Genomic DNA, 18753 nt, shown 5'->3' with positions numbered 1-18753 from the left:
TAACTGGACCATATCTGATCTGGACCCTATCTGACCTGGACCCATGATGCACCCTATCTGATCTGGACCCTAACCGAACTGGACCATATCTGAACTGGACCCCATCTGAACTGGACCCTATATGAACTGGACCAAATCTGAACTGGACCATATCTGAACCGGCGCCATGATGAATTGTATTTTAACTGGACCATATCTGAACTGGACCCATTATGGACCCTATCTGAAATGGACCCTAACCGAACTGGACCATATCTGAACTGGACCCCATCTGAACTGGACCCTATCTGAACTGGACCGAATCGGAACTGGACCCTAACCGAACTGGACCCAATCTGAAATGGAACCCATCTGAACTGGACCCTATCTAAACTGGACCCTTCTTGAAATGGACCCATGATGCACCCTATTTGAACTGGACCCTATCTGAACAGGAACTTATATGAACTTGACCCATTCTGAACTGGACCCTATATGTACGGGACAAAATATGAACTAGACCATATGTGATCAGGCACCATGATGCATTGTATATTAACTGGACCATATCTGATCTGGACCCTATCTGCACTGGACCCATGATGGACCCTATATGAATTCAAATCAAATCAAATCAAATCAAAATCAAATCAAATTTTATTGGCCACATGTGCCGAATACAACAGGTGCAGACATTACAGTGAAATGCTCACTTACAGCCCTTAACCAACAATGCATTTATTTTTAACAAAAAAGTAAAAATAAAACAACAACAAAAAAAGTGTTGAGAAAAAAAGAGCAGAAGTAAAATAAGATAACAGTAGGGAGGCTATATATACAGGGGGGTACCAGTGCAGAGTCAATGTGCGGGGGCACCGGCTAGTTGAGGTAGTTGAAGTAATATGTACATGTGGGCAGAGTTAAAGTGACTATGCATAAATAATTAACAGAGTAGCAGCAGCGTAAAAGGATGGGGTGGGGGGGCAGTGCAAATAGTCCGGGTAGCCATGATTAGCTGTTCAGGAGTCTTATGGCTTGGGGGTAGAAGCTGTTGAGAAGTCTTTTGGACCTATACTTGGCACTCCGGTACCGCTTGCCGTGCGGTAGCAGAGAGAACAGTCTATGACTAGGGTGGCTGGAGTCTTTGACAATTTTGAGGGCTTTCCTCTGACACCGCCTGGTATAGAGGTCCTGGATGGCAGGAAGCTTGGCCCCAGTGATGTACTGGGCCGTACGCACTACCCTCTGTAGTGCCTTGCGGTCAGAGGCCAAGCAGTTGCCATACCAGGCGGTGATGCAACCAGTCAGGATGCTCTTGATGGTGCAGCTGTATAATTTTTTGAAGATCTGAGGACCCATGCCAAATATTTTCAGTCTCCTGAGGGGGAATAGGCTTTGTTGTGCCCTCTTCACGACTGTCTTGGTGTGTTTGGACCATGATAGTTCGTTGGTGATGTGGACACCAAGGAACTTGAAGCTCTCAACCTGTTCCACTACAGCCCCGTCGATGAGAATGGGGGCGTGCTCAGTCCTCTTTTTTTTCCTGTAGTCCACAATCATCTCCTTTGTCTTGGTCACGTTGAGGGAGAGGTTGTTGTCCTGGCACCACACGGCCAGGTCTCTGACCTCCTCCCTATAGGCTGTCTCATCGTTGTCGGTGATCAGGCCTACCACTGTTGTGTCATCGGCAAACTTAATGATGGTGTTGGAGTCGTGCCTGGCCATGCAGTCATGGGTGAACAGGGAGTACAGGAGGGGACTGAGCACGCACCCCTGAGGGGCCCCCGTGTTGAGGATCAGTGTGGCAGATGTGTTGTTACCTACCCTTACCACTTGGGGGCGGCCTGTCAGGATGTCCAGGATCCAGTTGCAGAGGGAGGTGTTTAGTCCCAGGATCCTTAGCTTAGTGATGAGCTTTGAGGGCACTTTGGTGTTGAATGCTGAGCTGTAGTCAATGAATAGCATTCTCACGTAGGTGTTCCTCTTGTCCAGGTGGGAAAGGGCAGTGTGGAGTGCAATAGAGATCTGTTGATCTGTTGGGGCGGTATGCAAATTGGAGTGGGTCTAGGGTTTCTGGGATAATGCTGTTGATGTGAGCCATGACCAGCCTTTCAAAGCACTTCATGGCTACAGACGTCAGTGCTACGGGTCGGTAGTCATTTAGGCAGGTTATCTTAGAGTCCTTGGGCACGGGGACTATGGTGGTCTGCTTGAAACATGTTGGTATTACAGACTCAGTCAGGGACATGTTGAAAATGTCAGTGAAGACACTTGCCAGTTGGTCAGCACATGCTTGGAGTACACGTCCTGGTAATCCGTCTAGCCCTGCGGCCCTGTGAATGTAGACCTGCTTAAAAGTCTTACTCACATCGGCTACGGAGAGCGTGATCACATAGTCATCCGGAACAGCTGGTGCTCTCATGCATGCTTCAGTGTTGCTTGCCTCGAAGCGAGCATAGAAGTGGTTTAGCTCGTCTGGAAGTCTTGTGTCACTGGGCAGCTCGCGGCTGTGCTTCCCTTTGTAGTCTGTAATAGTTTTCAAGCCCTGCCACATCCGACGAGCGTCAGAGCCAGTGTAGTACGATTCAATCTTAGTCCTGTATTGACTCTTTGCCTGTTTGATGGTTCGTCGGAGGGCATAGCGGGATTTCTTATAAGCGTCCGGGTTAGAGTCCCGCTCCTTGAAAGCGGAAGCTCTACCCTTTAGCTCAGTGCGGATGTTTCCTGTAATCCATGGCTTCTGGTTGGGGTCTGTACGTACGGTCACTGTGGGGACGACATCATCGATGCACTTATTGATGAAGCCAGTGACTGATGTGGTGTACTCCTCAATGCTATCTGAAGAATCCCGGAACATGTTCCAGTCTGTGCTAGCAAAACAGTCCTGTAGCTTAGCATCTGTGTCATCTGACCACTTTTTTATTAACCGAGTCACTGGTGCTTCCTGCTTTAGTTTTTGCTTATAAGCAGGAATCAGGAGGATAGAGTTATGGTCTGATTTGCCAAATGGAGGGCGAGGGAGAGCTTTGTATGCGTCTCTGTGTGTGGAGTAAAGGTGGTCTAGAGTTTTTTTTCCTCTGGTTGCACATTTAACATGCTGGTAGAAATTAGGTAGAACGGATTTAAGTTTCCCTGCATTAAAGTCCCCGGCCACTAGGAGCGCTGCATCTGGATGAGCATTTTCCTGTTGATTTATGGCCTTATACAGCTCATTCAGTGCAATCTTAATGCCAGCATTGGTTTGTGGTGGAAAATAGACAGCTATGAAAAATATAGATGAAAACTCTCTTGGTAAATAGTGTGGTCTACAGCTTATCATAAGATACACTACCTCAGGCGAGCAAAACCTCGAGACTTCCTTAGTATTTGATTTTGTGCACCAGCTGTTGTTTACAAATATACACAGACCCCCACCCCTTGTCTTACCGGAGTCAGCCGTTCTATCCTGCCGATGTAGCGTATAGCCCGCTAGCTGTATGTTATCCATGTCGTCGTTCAGCCACGACTCGGTGAAACATAAGATATTACAGATTTTAATGTCCCGTTGGTAGGATAACCGTAATCTTAGGTCATCCAATTTGTTCTCCAATGATTGAAGATTGGCTAATAGGATTGATGGAAGGGGCAGTTTACTCTCTCGCCGTCGGATCCTTACAAGGCACCCTGACCTACGTCCACGATATCTCCGTTTCTTCCTCGTGCGAATGACGGGGATTTGGGCCTTGTCGGGTGTCTGTATGATATCCTTCGCGGCTGCCTCGTTGAAGAAAAAACCTTCGTCCAATACGAGGTGAGTAATCGCTGTCCTGATATCCAGAAGCTCTTTTTGGTTATAAGAGACGATGGCAGAAACATTATGTACAAAATAAATTACAAATAACGCGGAAAAACACACATAATAGTACAATTGGTTAGAGGGCTGTAAAACGGCAGCCATCTTCTCCGGCGCTGTTAGACTCAAGTGAATTGGACCCTAACTGAACTGGCCCCTATCTGAATTGGACACTAAACGAACTAGACCCAATCTGAACTGGACCCCAACTGAACTGGACCCTATCTGAACTGGACCCTACTTGAAATGGACCCATGATGAACCGTATTTGAACTGGACCATATCTGAACTGGACACTAACTGAACTGGACCCTAACCGAACTGGACCCCATCTGAACTGGACAGCAACTGAACTGGACCCTATCTGAACTGGACCCTACTTGAAATGGACCCATGATGCACCCTATTTGATCTGGACACTAACTGAACTGGACCCTAACTGAACTGGACCCCATCTGAACTGGACCCCATCTGAACTGGACCCTATCTGAACTGGACCCTATCTGAACTGGACCATACATGAAATGGAACCATGGTAAACCCTATTTGAACGGGACCCTATCTGAACAGGAACCTATATGAACTGGACCAAATCTGAACTGGACCATATCTGAACCGGCGCCATGATGAATTGTATTTTAACTGGACCATATCTGAACTGGAACCTATCTGAACTGGACCCCATCTGAACTGGACCCTACTTGAAGTGGATCCATGATGCTCCCTATCTGAACTGGACCCTATCTGAACTGGATCCAATATGAACTGGACCCATTCTGAACTGGACCCTGTACGAACGGGAGCCCATCTGAACTGGACCAAATCTGAACTGGAACATATCTGAACCGGTGCCATGATGCATTGTATTTTAACTGGACCATATCTGATCTGGACCCTACTTGAAATGGACCCATGATGCACCCTAACCGAACTGGACCCCATCTGAACTGGACCCCATCCGAACTGGACCCCATCTGAACTGGACCCCATCTGAACTGGACCCAATCTGAACTGGACCATACATGAAATGGAACCATGGTAAACCCTATTTGAACTGGACCCTATCTGAACTGGAACCTATATGAATTGGACCAAATCTGAACTGGACCATATCTGAACCGGCGCCATGATGCATTGTATTTTAACTGGACCATATCTGATCTGGACCCTATCTGACCTGGACCCATGATGCACCCTATCTGATCTGGACCCTATCTGATCTGGACCCTACTTGAAATGGACCCATGATGCACCCTATTTGAACTGGACCATATCTGAACTGGCCCCTATCTGAATTGGACACTAACCGAACTGGACCCTAACCGAACTGGACCCCATCTGAACTGGACCCCAACTGAAATGGACCCATGATGCACCCTATTTGAACTGGACCCTATCTGAACTGGATACTAACTGAACTGGACCCTAACCGAACTGGACCCCATCTGAACTGGACCCCATCTGAACTGGACCCCATCTGAACTGGACCCTATCTGAACTGGACCATACATGAAATGGAACCATGGTAAACCCTATTTGAACTGGACCCTATCTGAACTGGAACCTATATGAATTGGACCAAATTTGAACTGGACCATATCTGAACCGGCGCCATGATGCATTGTATTTTAACTGGACCCTATCTGATCTGGACCCTATCTGAACTGGACCCCATCTGAACTGGACCCTATCTGACCTGGACCCATGATGCACCCTATCTGATCTGGACCCCATCTGATCTGGACCCTACTTGAAATGGACCCATGATGCACCCTTTTTGAACTGGACCATATCTAAACTGGCCCCTATCTGAATTGGACACTAACCGAACTGGACCCCATCTGAAATGGACCCCAACTGAAATGGACCCATGATGCACCCTATTGAACTGGACCCTCTGAACTGTAACCTATCTGAATTGGACACTATCTGAACTGGACCATATCTGAACTGGACCCTAACCGAACTGGACCCCCATCTGAACTGGACCCCATCTAAACTGGACCCTATCTGAACTGGACCCTACTTGAAGTGGATCCATGATGCACCCTATTTGAACTGGACCCTATCTGAACTGAACACTAACTGAACTGGATCTAACCGAACTGGACCCTATCTGAACTGGAGCCCATCTGAACTGGACCCTATCTGAACTGGACCCTATCTGAACTGGATCCTATATGAACTGGACCCATTCTTAACTGGACCCTGTACGAACTGGAGCTCATCTGAACTGGACCAAATCTGAACTGGACCATATATGAACCGGTGCCATGATGCATTGTATTTTAACTGGACCCTATCTGACCTGGACCCATGATTCACCCTATCTGATCTGGACCCCATCTGAACTGGACCCAATCTAACTGGACCCTATCTAAACTGAAGCTATGATTCACCCTACATGAACTGGACCCCATCTGAACTGGACCCCATCTGAACTGGACCCTAATGAACTGGACCCTATCTGAACTGGAGCCTTGACTTACTCTATATGAACTGGACCCTGTCTGAACTGGACCCTATCTGAACTGGACCCTATCTGAACTGGACTCTATCTGAACTGGACCCTATCTGAACTGTTCTCTATCTGAACTGGAGCCATGATGCACTCTATCTCAACAAGATCCCAACTAAACTGGACCCTCTATGAACTGGACCCTCTATGAACTGGACCCTACCTGAACTTGACCCTTCCAGAAACTGGACCCTATCTTAAATGGACCCAATCTGAACTAGACCCCATCTAAACTGGACCCTATCTGAATTGGACACTATCTTAACTGGAGCCATGATGCACCTTATCTGAACTGGAACCATGATTTAACCATCTCAACTGGACCCTATCTGAACTGGACCCATGATGCACCTTATCTGAACTGGACCCTATCTGAACTGGACCATATCTGAACTGGACCCTATCTGAACTGGACACTATCTGAACTGGACCCTATCTGAACTGGACCCATGATGCACCTTATCTGAACCGGACCACATCTGAACTGGACCCTATCTGAACTGGACCCTATCTGAATTGGACACTTTCTGAACTGGACCCTATCTGAATTGGACACTATCTGAACTGGACCCTATCCGAACTGGACCCAACATGCATAGAGCTCTGATAGGTTGGAGGATGTCCTCCGGAAGTTGTCATAATTACTGTGTAAGTCTATGGAAGCGGGTGAGAACCACAGCCTCCTAGGTTTTGTATTGAAGTTAATGTACCCAGAGGAGGACGGAAGCTAGCCATCCTCCAGCTACACCATGGAGCTACCCTACAGAGTGCTGTTGAAGCTACTGTAAACGTTAATTGAAAAAAATGTGTGTTTTAATCAATTATTTGGTATCATGTCCATATATTTAGTATAGATTTATCTAAAAAGGATAACTTTTTAATACTTTACAATTTGTATTTTTATGAAATTCACTAAGGAGGATGGTCCTCGCCTTCCTCCTCTGAGGGGCCTCCACTGGTCCTGTTCATATATGGTCTTTATCAGATAGGGTCCATTTCAGGTAGGGTCCAGTTCAGATAGGGTCCAGTTCAGATACTGTCCTGTTCATATATGGTCTATATTAGATAGGGTCCATTTCAGGTAGGGTCCAGTTCAGGTAGGGTCCAGTTCAGATAGGGTCCATTTCAGGTAGGGTCCATTTCAGGTAGGGTCCAGTTCAGTTGTGGTCATGTTAAGAAAAGGTGCTGAAAAGATGTTCAAACGTTCATAGATGACCAGCAGGGTCAAATAATAATCACAGTGGTTGTAGAGGTTGTAACAGCTCAGTACATCTGGAGTAAATGTCACTTAGCTTTTCATAGCCTAGCATTTAGAGGTTGAAATAGCAGGTGCGGTGGAGAGAGAGAGTTGAAAACAGCAGGTCTGGGACAAGGTAGCTCGTCAGGTGAACAGGTCAGGGTTCCATAGCCGCAGGCAGAAGAGTGAAAACTGGAGCAGCAGCACGACCAGGTGGACTGGGGTCATCAAGGAGTCATCCGGCCAGGTAGTCCTGAGGCATGGTCCTAGTGCTCAGGTCCTTCGGGAGGGGAGGGAGAGAGGGAGAGAGAATTAGAGGGAGCATACTTAAATTCACACAGGACACCGGATAAGACAGGAGAATAACACCAGATATAACAGACTGACCCTTTAGTAACTGTTGCTGCTCTATGACTGTGCTTTAGTAACTGTTGCTGCTCCATGACTTTGCTTGAGTAACTGTTGCTGCTCTATGACTGTGCTTTAGTAACTGTTGCTGCTCTATGACTGTGCTTTAGTAACTGTTGCTGCTCCATGACTGTGCTTTAGTAACTGTTGCTACTCTATGACTGTGCTTTAGTTACTGTTGCCTCTCTAAGACTGTGCTTTAGTAACTGTTGCTGCTCTATGACTGTGCTTTAGTAACTGTTGCTGCTCTATGACTGTGCTTTAGTAACTTGTTGCTGCTCTATGACTGTGCTTTAGTAACTGTTGCTACTCTATGACTGTGCTTTAGTAACTTTTGCTGCTCTATGACAGTGCTTTAGTAACTGTTACTGCTCTATGACTGTGCTTTAGTAACTGTTGCTGCTCTATGACTGTGCTTTAGTAACTGTTGCTGCTCTATGACTGTGCTTTAGTAACTGTTGTTGCTCTATGACTGCTTTAGTAACTGTTGCTGCTTTATGACTGTGCTTTAGTAACTGTTGCTGCTCTATGACTGTGCTTTAGTAACTGTTGCTGCTCTATGACTGTGCTTTAGTAACTGTTGCAACTCTATGACTGCTTTAGTAACTTGATGTTCTAAGAATGTGCTTTAGTAACTGTTTCTGTTCTAAGACTGTGCTTTAGTAACTGTTGCTGCTCTATGATTGTGATTTAGTAACTGTTGCTGCTCTATGACTGTGCTTTAGTAACTGTTGCTGCTCCATGACTGTGCTTTAGTAACTGTTGCTGCTCTATGACTGTGCTTTAGTAACTGTTGCTGCTCTATGACTGTGCTTTAGTAACTGTTGCTGCTCTATGATTGTGCTTTAGTAACTGTTGCTGCTCTATGACTGTGCTTTAGTAACTGTTGCTGCTCCATGACTGTGCTTTAGTAACTGTTGCTGTTCTAAGACTGTGCTTTAGTAACTGTTGCTGCTCTCTGATTGTGCTTTAGTAACTGTTGCTGCTCTATGACTGTGCTTTAGTAACTGTTGCTGCTCCATGACTGTGCTTTAGTAACTGTTGCTGCTCTATGACTGTGCTTTAGTAACTGTTGCTGCTCTATGACTGTGCTTTAGTAACTGTTGCTGCTCTATGACTGTGCTTTAGTAACTGTTGCTGCTCTATGACTGTGCTTTAGTAACTGTTGTTGCTCTATGACTGCTTTAGTAACTGTTGCTGCTTTATGACTGTGCTTTAGTAACTGTTGCTGCTCTATGACTGTGCTTTAGTAACTGTTGCTGCTCTATGACTGTGCTTTAGTAACTGTTGCAACTCTATGACTGCTTTAGTAACTTGATGTTCTAAGACTGTGCTTTAGTAACTGTTGCTGTTCTAAGACTGTGCTTTAGTAACTGTTGCTGCTCTGTGATTGTGATTTAGTAACTGTTGCTGCTCTATGACTGTGCTTTAGTAACTGTTGCTGCTCCATGACTGTGCTTTAGTAACTGTTGCTGCTCTATGACTGTGCTTTAGTAACTGTTGCTGCTCTATGACTGTGCTTTAGTAACTGTTGCTGCTCTATGATTGTGCTTTAGTAACTGTTGCTGCTCTATGACTGTGCTTTAGTAACTGTTGCTGCTCCATGACTGTGCTTTAGTAACTGTTGCTGTTCTAAGACTGTGCTTTAGTAACTGTTGCTGCTCTCTGATTGTGCTTTAGTAACTGTTGCTGCTCTATGACTGTGCTTTAGTAACTGTTGCTGCTCCATGATTGTGCTTTAGTAACTGTTGCTGCTCTATGACTGTGCTTTAGTAACTTTTGCTGCTCAATGACTGTGCTTTAGTAACTGTTGCTGCTCTATGACTGTGCTTTAGTAACTGTTGCTGCTCTATGACTGTGCTTTAGTAACTGTTGCTGTTCTAAGACTGTGCTTTAGTAACTGTTGCTGCTCTAAGACTGTGCTTTAGTAACTGTTGCTGCTCTAAGACTGTGCTTTAGTAACTGTTGCTGCTCTATGACTGTGCTTTAGTAACTGTTGCTGCTCTAGGACTGTGCTTTAGTAACTTTTGCTGCTCAATGACTGTGCTTTAGTAACTGTTGCTGCTCCATGACAGTGCTTTAGTAACAGTTGCTAATCTATGACTGTGCTTTAGTAACTGTTGCTGCTCTATGACTGTGCTTTAGTTACTGTTGCTGCTCTATGACTGTGCTTTAGTTACTGTTGCTGCTCTATGACTGTGCTTTAGTAACTGTTGCTACTCTATGACTGTGCTTTGGTAACTGTTGCTGCTCCATGACTGTGCTTTAGTAACGGTTGCTGCTCTATGATTGTGCTTTAGTAACTGTTGCTGCTCTATGACTGTGCTTTAGTAACTGTTGCTGCTCTATGACTGTGCTTTAGTAACTGTTGCTGCTCTATGACTGTGCTTTAGTAACTGTTGCTGCTCTAAGACTGTGATTTGTAACTGTTGTTGCTCTATGACTGCTTTAGTAACTGTTGCTGCTTTATGACTGTGCTTTAGTAACTGTTGCTGCTCTATGACTGTGCTTTAGTAACTGTTGCTGCTCTATGACTGTGCTTTAGTAACTGTTGCTGCTCTATGACTGCTTTAGTAACTGTTGCTGTTCTAAGACTGTGCTTTAGTAACTGTTGCTGTTCTAAGACTGTGCTTTAGTAACTGTTGCTGCTCTATGATTGTGCTTTAGTTACTGTTGCTGCTCTATGACTGTGCTTTAGTAACTGTTGCTGCTCTATGATTGTGCTTTAGTAACTGTTGCTACTCTATGACTGTGCTTTAGTAACTGTTGCTGCTCTATGATTGTGCTTTAGTAACTGTTGCTGTTCTAAGACTGTGCTTTAGTAACTGTTGCTGCTCTATGATTGTGCTTTAGTAACTGTTGCTGTTCTAAGACTGTGCTTTAGTAACTGTTGCTGCTCTATGATTGTGCTTTAGTAACTGTTGCTGCTCTATGATTGTGCTTTAGTAACTGTTGCTGCTCTATGACTGCTTTGGTAACTGTTGCTGCTCTAAGACTGTGCTTTAGTAACTGTTGCTGCTCTATGACTGTGATTTAGTTACTGTTGCTGCTCTATGACTGTGCTTTAGTAACTGTTGCTACTCTATGACTGTGCTTTGGTAACTGTTGCTGCTCCATGACTGTGCTTTAGCAACAGTTGCTAATCTATGACTGTGCTTTGTAACTGTTGCTGCTCTATGACTGTGCTTTAGTTACTGTTGCTGCTCTATGACTGTGCTTTAGTAAATGTTGCTGCTCTATGACTGTGCTTTAGTAACTGTTGCTGCTCTATGACTGTGCTTTAGTAACGGTTGCTGCTCTATGATTGTGCTTTAGTAACTGTTGCTACTCTATGACTGTGCTTTAGTAACTGTTGCTGCTCTATGACGTTGCTTTAGTAACTTTTGCTGCTCTATGACTGCTTTAGTAACTGTTGCTGCTCTATGACTGCTTTAGTAACAGTTGCTGCTCTATGACTGTGCTTTACTAACTGTTGCTGCTCTATGACTGTGCTTTAGTAACTGTTCCTGCTCTAAGACTGTGCTTTTGTAACTGTTGCTGCTTTATGACTGTGCTTTAGTAACTGTTGCTGCTCTATGACTGTGCTTTAGTTACTGTTGCTGCTCTAAGACTGTGCTTTGGAACTGTTGCTGCTATATGACTGTGCTTTAGTAATTGTTGCTGCTCTATGACTGTGCTTTAGTAACTGTTGCTGCTCTATGACTGCTTTAGTAACTGTTGCTGCTCTAAGACTGTGCTTTAGAAAATGTTGCTGCTCTAAGACTGTGCTTTAGTAACTGTTGCTGCTCTAAGACTGTGCTTTAGAAAATGTTGCTGCTCTAAGACTGTGCTTTAGTAACTGTTGCTGCTCTAAGACTGTGCTTTAGTAACTGTTGCTGCTTTATGACTGTGCTTTAGTAACTGTTGCTGCTCTATGACTGTGCTTTAGTAACTGTTGCTGCTCTATGACTGCTTTAGTAACTGTTGCTTCTCTAAGACTGTGCTTTATTAACTATTGCTGCTTTATGACTGTGCTTTAGTAACTGTTGCTGCTCTATGACTGTGCTTTAGTAACTGTTGCTGCTCTCTGACTGTGCTTTAGTAACTTTGCTGCTCTATGATTGTGCTTTAGTAACTGTTGCTGCTCTATGACTGTGCTTTAGTAACTGTTGCTGCTCTATGACTGTGCTTTAGTAACTGTTACTGCTCTATGACTGTGCATTAGTAACTGTTGCTGCTCTATGACTGTGATTTAGTAACTGTTGCTGCTCTATGACTGTGCTTTAGTAACTGTTCCTGCTCTAAGACTGTGCTTTTGTAACTGTTGTTGCTTTATGACTGTGCTTTAGTAACTGTTGCTGCTCTATGACTGTGCTTTAGTAACTGTTGCTGCTCTAATACTGTGCTTTAGTTACTGTTGCTGCTCTAAGACTGTGCTTTGGAACTGTTGCTGCTCTAAGACTGTGCTTTAGTAACTGTTGCTGCTCTATGACTGTGCTTTAGTAACTGTTGCTGCTCTATGACTGTGCTTTAGTAACTTTTGCTGCTCAATGACTGTGCTTTAGTAACTGTTGCTGCTCCATGACAGTGCTTTAGTAACAGTTGCTAATCTATGACTGTGCTTTAGTAACTGTTGCTGCTCTATGACTGTGCTTTAGTTACTGTTGCTGCTCTATGACTGTGCTTTAGTTACTGTTGCTGCTCTATGACTGTGCTTTAGTAACTGTTGCTACTCTATGACTGTGCTTTGGTAACTGTTGCTGCTCCATGACTGTGCTTTAGTAACGGTTGCTGCTCTATGATTGTGCTTTAGTAACTGTTGCTGCTCTATGACTGTGCTTTAGTAACTGTTGCTGCTCTATGACTGTGATTTAGTAACTGTTGCTGCTCTATGACTGTGCTTTAGTAACTGTTGCTGCTCTAAGACTGTGATTTGTAACTGTTGTTGCTCTATGACTGCTTTAGTAACTGTTGCTGCTTTATGACTGTGCTTTAGTAACTGTTGCTGCTCTATGACTGTGCTTTAGTAGCTGTTGCTGCTCTATGACTGTGCTTTAGTAACTGTTGCTGCTCTATGACTGCTTTAGTAACTGTTGCTGTTCTAAGACTGTGCTTTAGTAACTGTTGCTGTTCTAAGACTGTGCTTTAGTAACTGTTGCTGCTCTATGATTGTGCTTTAGTTACTGTTGCTGCTCTATGACTGTGCTTTAGTAACTGTTGCTGCTCTATGATTGTGCTTTAGTAACTGTTGCTACTCTATGACTGTTCTTTAGTAACTGTTGCTGCTCTATGATTGTGCTTTAGTAACTGTTGCTGTTCTAAGACTGTGCTTTAGTAACTGTTGCTGCTCTATGATTGTGCTTTAGTAACTGTTGCTGCTCTATGATTGTGCTTTAGTAACTGTTGCTGCTCTATGACTGCTTTGGTAACTGTTGCTGCTCTATGACTGTGCTTTGGTAACTGTTGCTGCTCCATGACTGTGCTTTAGCAACAGTTGCTAATCTATGACTGTGCTTTAGTAACTGTTGCTGCTCTATGACTGTGCTTTAGTTACTGTTGCTGCTCTATGACTGTGCTTTAGTAAATGTTGATGCTCTATGACTGTGCTTTAGTAACTGTTGCTGCTCTATGACTGTGCTTTAGTAACGGTTGCTGCTCTATGATTGTGCTTTAGTAACTGTTGCTACTCTATGACTGTGCTTTAGTAACTGTTGCTGCTCTATGACGTTGCTTTAGTAACTGTTGCTGCTCTATGACTGCTTTAGTAACTGTTGCTGCTCTATGACTGCTTTAGTAACAGTTGCTGCTCTATGACTGTGCTTTACTAACTGTTGCTGCTCTATGACTGTGCTTTAGTAACTGTTCCTGCTCTAAGACTGTGCTTTTGTAACTGTTGCTGCTTTATGACTGTGCTTTAGTAACTGTTGCTGCTCTATGACTGTGCTTTAGTTACTGTTGCTGCTCTAAGACTGTGCTTTGGAACTGTTGCTGCTATATGACTGTGCTTTAGTAATTGTTGCTGCTCTATGACTGTGCTTTAGTAACTGTTGCTGCTCTATGACTGCTTTAGTAACTGTTGCTGCTCTAAGACTGTGCTTTAGAAAATGTTGCTGCTCTAAGACTGTGCTTTAGTAACTGTTGCTGCTCTAAGACTCTGCTTTAGAAAATGTTGCTGCTCTAAGACTGTGCTTTAGTAACTGTTGCTGCTCTAAGACTGTGCTTTAGTAACTGTTGCTGCTTTATGACTGTGCTTTAGTAACTGTTGCTGCTCTATGACTGTGCTTTAGTAACTGTTGCTGCTCTATGACTGCTTTAGTAACTGTTGCTTCTCTAAGACTGTGCTTTATTAACTATTGCTGCTTTATGACTGTGCTTTAGTAACTGTTGCTGCTCTATGACTGTGCTTTAGTAACTGTTGCTGCTCTCTGACTGTGCTTTAGTAACTTTGCTGCTCTATGATTGTGCTTTAGTAACTGTTGCTGCTCTATGACTGTGCTTTAGTAACTGTTGCTGCTCTATGACTGTGCTTTAGTAACTGTTACTGCTCTATGACTGTGCTTTAGTAACTGTTGCTGCTCTATGACTGTGCTTTAGTAACTGTTGCTGCTCTATGACTGTGCTTTAGTAACTGTTCCTGCTCTAAGACTGTGCTTTTGTAACTGTTGCTGCTTTATGACTGTGCTTTAGTAACTGTTGCTGCTCTATGACTGTGCTTTAGTAACTGTTGCTGCTCTAATACTGTGCTTTAGTTACTGTTGCTGCTCTAAGACTGTGCTTTGGAACTGTTGCTGCTCTAAGACTGTGCTTTAGTAACTGTTGCTGCTCTATGACTGTGCTTTAGTAACTGTTGCTGCTCTATGACTGTGCTTTAGTAACTTTTGCTGCTCAATGACTGTGCTTTAGTAACTGTTGCTGCTCCATGACAGTGCTTTAGTAACTGTTGCTGCTCTATGACTGTGCTTTAGTAACTGTTGCTGCTCTCTGACTGTGCTTTAGTAACTTTGCTGCTCTATGATTGTGCTTTAGTAACTGTTGCTGCTCTATGACTGTGCTTTAGTAACTGTTGCTGCTCTATGACTGTGCTTTAGTAACTGTTACTGCTCTATGACTGTGCTTTAGTAACTGTTGCTGCTCTATGACTGTGCTTTAGTAACTGTTGCTGCTCTATGACTGTGCTTTAGTAACTGTTCCTGCTCTAAGACTGTGCTTTTGTAACTGTTGCTGCTTTATGACTGTGCTTTAGTAACTGTTGCTGCTCTATGACTGTGCTTTAGTAACTGTTGCTGCTCTAATACTGTGCTTTAGTTACTGTTGCTGCTCTAAGACTGTGCTTTGGAACTGTTGCTGCTCTAAGACTGTGCTTTAGTAACTGTTGCTGCTCTATGACTGTGCTTTAGTAACTGTTGCTGCTCTATGACTGTGCTTTAGTAACTTTTGCTGCTCAATGACTGTGCTTTAGTAACTGTTGCTGCTCCATGACAGTGCTTTAGTAACAGTTGCTAATCTATGACTGTGCTTTAGTAACTGTTGCTGCTCTATGACTGTGCTTTAGTTACTGTTGCTGCTCTATGACTGTGCTTTAGTTACTGTTGCTGCTCTATGACTGTGCTTTAGTAACTGTTGCTACTCTATGACTGTGCTTTGGTAACTGTAGCTGCTCCATGACTGTGCTTTAGTAACGGTTGCTGCTCTATGATTGTGCTTTAGTAACTGTTGCTGCTCTATGACTGTGCTTTAGTAACTGTTGCTGCTCTATGACTGTGATTTAGTAACTGTTGCTGCTCTATGACTGTGCTTTAGTAACTGTTGCTGCTCTAAGACTGTGATTTGTAACTGTTGTTGCTCTATGACTGCTTTAGTAACTGTTGCTGCTTTATGACTGTGCTTTAGTAACTGTTGCTGCTCTATGACTGTGCTTTAGTAACTGTTGCTGCTCTATGACTGTGCTTTAGTAACTGTTGCTGCTCTATGACTGCTTTAGTAACTGTTGCTGTTCTAAGACTGTGCTTTAGTAACTGTTGCTGTTCTAAGACTGTGCTTTAGTAACTGTTGCTGCTCTATGATTGTGCTTTAGTTACTGTTGCTGCTCTATGACTGTGCTTTAGTAACTGTTGCTGCTCTATGATTGTGCTTTAGTAACTGTTGCTACTCTATGACTGTTCTTTAGTAACTGTTGCTGCTCTATGATTGTGCTTTAGTAACTGTTGCTGTTCTAAGACTGTGCTTTAGTAACTGTTGCTGCTCTATGATTGTGCTTTAGTAACTGTTGCTGCTCTATGATTGTGCTTTAGTAACTGTTGCTGCTCTATGACTGCTTTGGTAACTGTTGCTGCTCTATGACTGTGCTTTGGTAACTGTTGCTGCTCCATGACTGTGCTTTAGCAACAGTTGCTAATCTATGACTGTGCTTTAGTAACTGTTGCTGCTCTATGACTGTGCTTTAGTTACTGTTTCTGCTCTATGACTGTGCTTTAGTAAATGTTGCTGCTCTATGACTGTGCTTTAGTAACTGTTGCTGCTCTATGACTGTGCTTTAGTAACGGTTGCTGCTCTATGATTGTGCTTTAGTAACTGTTGCTACTCTATGACTGTGCTTTAGTAACTGTTGCTGCTCTATGACGTTGCTTTAGTAACTGTTGCTGCTCTATGACTGCTTTAGTAACTGTTGCTGCTCTATGACTGCTTTAGTAACAGTTGCTGCTCTATGACTGTGCTTTACTAACTGTTGCTGCTCTATGACTGTGCTTTAGTAACTGTTCCTGCTCTAAGACTGTGCTTTTGTAACTGTTGCTGCTTTATGACTGTGCTTTAGTAACTGTTGCTGCTCTATGACTGTGCTTTAGTTACTGTTGCTGCTCTAAGACTGTGCTTTGGAACTGTTGCTGCTATATGACTGTGCTTTAGTAATTGTTGCTGCTCTATGACTGTGCTTTAGTAACTGTTGCTGCTCTATGACTGCTTTAGTAACTGTTGCTGCTCTAAGACTGTGCTTTAGAAAATGTTGCTGCTCTAAGACTGTGCTTTAGTAACTGTTGCTGCTCTAAGACTGTGCTTTAGAAAATGTTGCTGCTCTAAGACTGTGCTTTAGTAACTGTTGCTGCTCTAAGACTGTGCTTTAGTAACTGTTGCTGCTTTATGACTGTGCTTTAGTAACTGTTGCTGCTCTATGACTGTGCTTTAGTAACTGTTGCTGCTCTATGACTGCTTTAGTAACTGTTGCTGCTTTATGACTGTGCTTTATTAACTATTGCTGCTTTATGACTGTGCTTTAGTAACTGTTGCTGCTCTATGACTGTGCTTTAGTAACTGTTGCTGCTCTCTGACTGTGCTTTAGTAACTTTGCTGCTCTATGATTGTGCTTTAGTAACTGTTGCTGCTCTATGACTGTGCTTTAGTAACTGTTGCTGCTCTATGACTGTGCTTTAGTAACTGTTACTGCTCTATGACTGTGCTTTAGTAACTGTTGCTGCTCTATGACTGTGCTTTAGTAACTGTTGCTGCTCTATGACTGTGCTTTAGTAACTGTTCCTGCTCTAAGACTGTGCTTTTGTAACTGTTGCTGCTTTATGACTGTGCTTTAGTAACTGTTGCTGCTCTATGACTGTGCTTTAGTAACTGTTGCTGCTCTAATACTGTGCTTTAGTTACTGTTGCTGCTCTAAGACTGTGCTTTGGAACTGTTGCTGCTCTAAGACTGTGCTTTAGTAAATGTTGCTGCTCTATGACTGTGCTTTAGTAACTGTTGCTGCTCTATGACTGTGCTTTAGTAACGGTTGCTGCTCTATGATTGTGCTTTAGTAACTGTTGCTACTCTATGACTGTGCTTTAGTAACTGTTGCTGCTCCATGACTGTGCTTTAGCAACAGTTGCTAATCTATGACTGTGCTTTAGTAACTGTTGTTGCTCTATGACTGTGCTTTAGTAACTGTTGCTGTTCTAAGACTGTGCTTTAGTAACTGTTGCTGCTCTCTGATTGTGCTTTAGTAACTGTTGCTGCTCTATGACTGTGCTTTAGTAACTGTTGCTGCTCCATGACTGTGCTTTAGTAACTGTTGCTGCTCTATGACTGTGCTTTAGTAACTTTTGCTGCTCAATGACTGTGGTTTAGTAACTGTTGCTGCTCTATGACTGTGCTTTAGTAACTGTTGCTGCTCTATGACTGTGCTTTAGTAACTGTTGCTGCTCTATGACTGTGCTTTAGTAACTGTTGCTGCTCTATGATTGTGCTTTAGTAACTGTTGCTGCTCTATGACTGTGCTTTAGTAACTGTTGCTGCTCCATGACTGTGCTTTAGTAACTGTTGCTGTTCTAAGACTGTGCTTTAGTAACTGTTGCTGCTCTCTGATTGTGCTTTAGTAACTGTTGCTGCTCTATGACTGTGCTTTAGTAACTGTTGCTGCTCCATGACTGTGCTTTAGTAACTGTTGCTGCTCTATGACTGTGCTTTAGTAACTTTTGCTGCTCAATTACTGTGCTTTAGTAACTGTTGCTGCTCTATGACTGTGCTTTAGTAACTGTTGCTGCTCTATGACTGTGCTTTAGTAACTGTTGCTGTTCTAAGACTGTGCTTTAGTAACTGTTGCTGCTCTAAGACTGTGCTTTAGTAACTGTTGCTGCTCTAAGACTGTGCTTTAGTAACTGTTGCTGCTCTATGACTGTGCTTTAGTAACTGTTGCTGCTATATGACTGTGCTTTAGTAACTGTTGCTGCTCCATGACAGTGCTTTAGTAACAGTTGCTAATCTATGACTGTGCTTTAGTAACTGTTGCTGCTCTATGACTGTGCTTTAGTTACTGTTGCT

Source organism: Coregonus lavaretus (assembly GCF_964263955.1).
Source record: "Coregonus lavaretus genome assembly, contig: HAP1_SCAFFOLD_190, whole genome shotgun sequence".
Classification (NCBI taxonomy): Eukaryota; Metazoa; Chordata; class Actinopteri; order Salmoniformes; family Salmonidae; genus Coregonus; species Coregonus lavaretus.
This window is presented reverse-complemented; position numbering follows the sequence as displayed.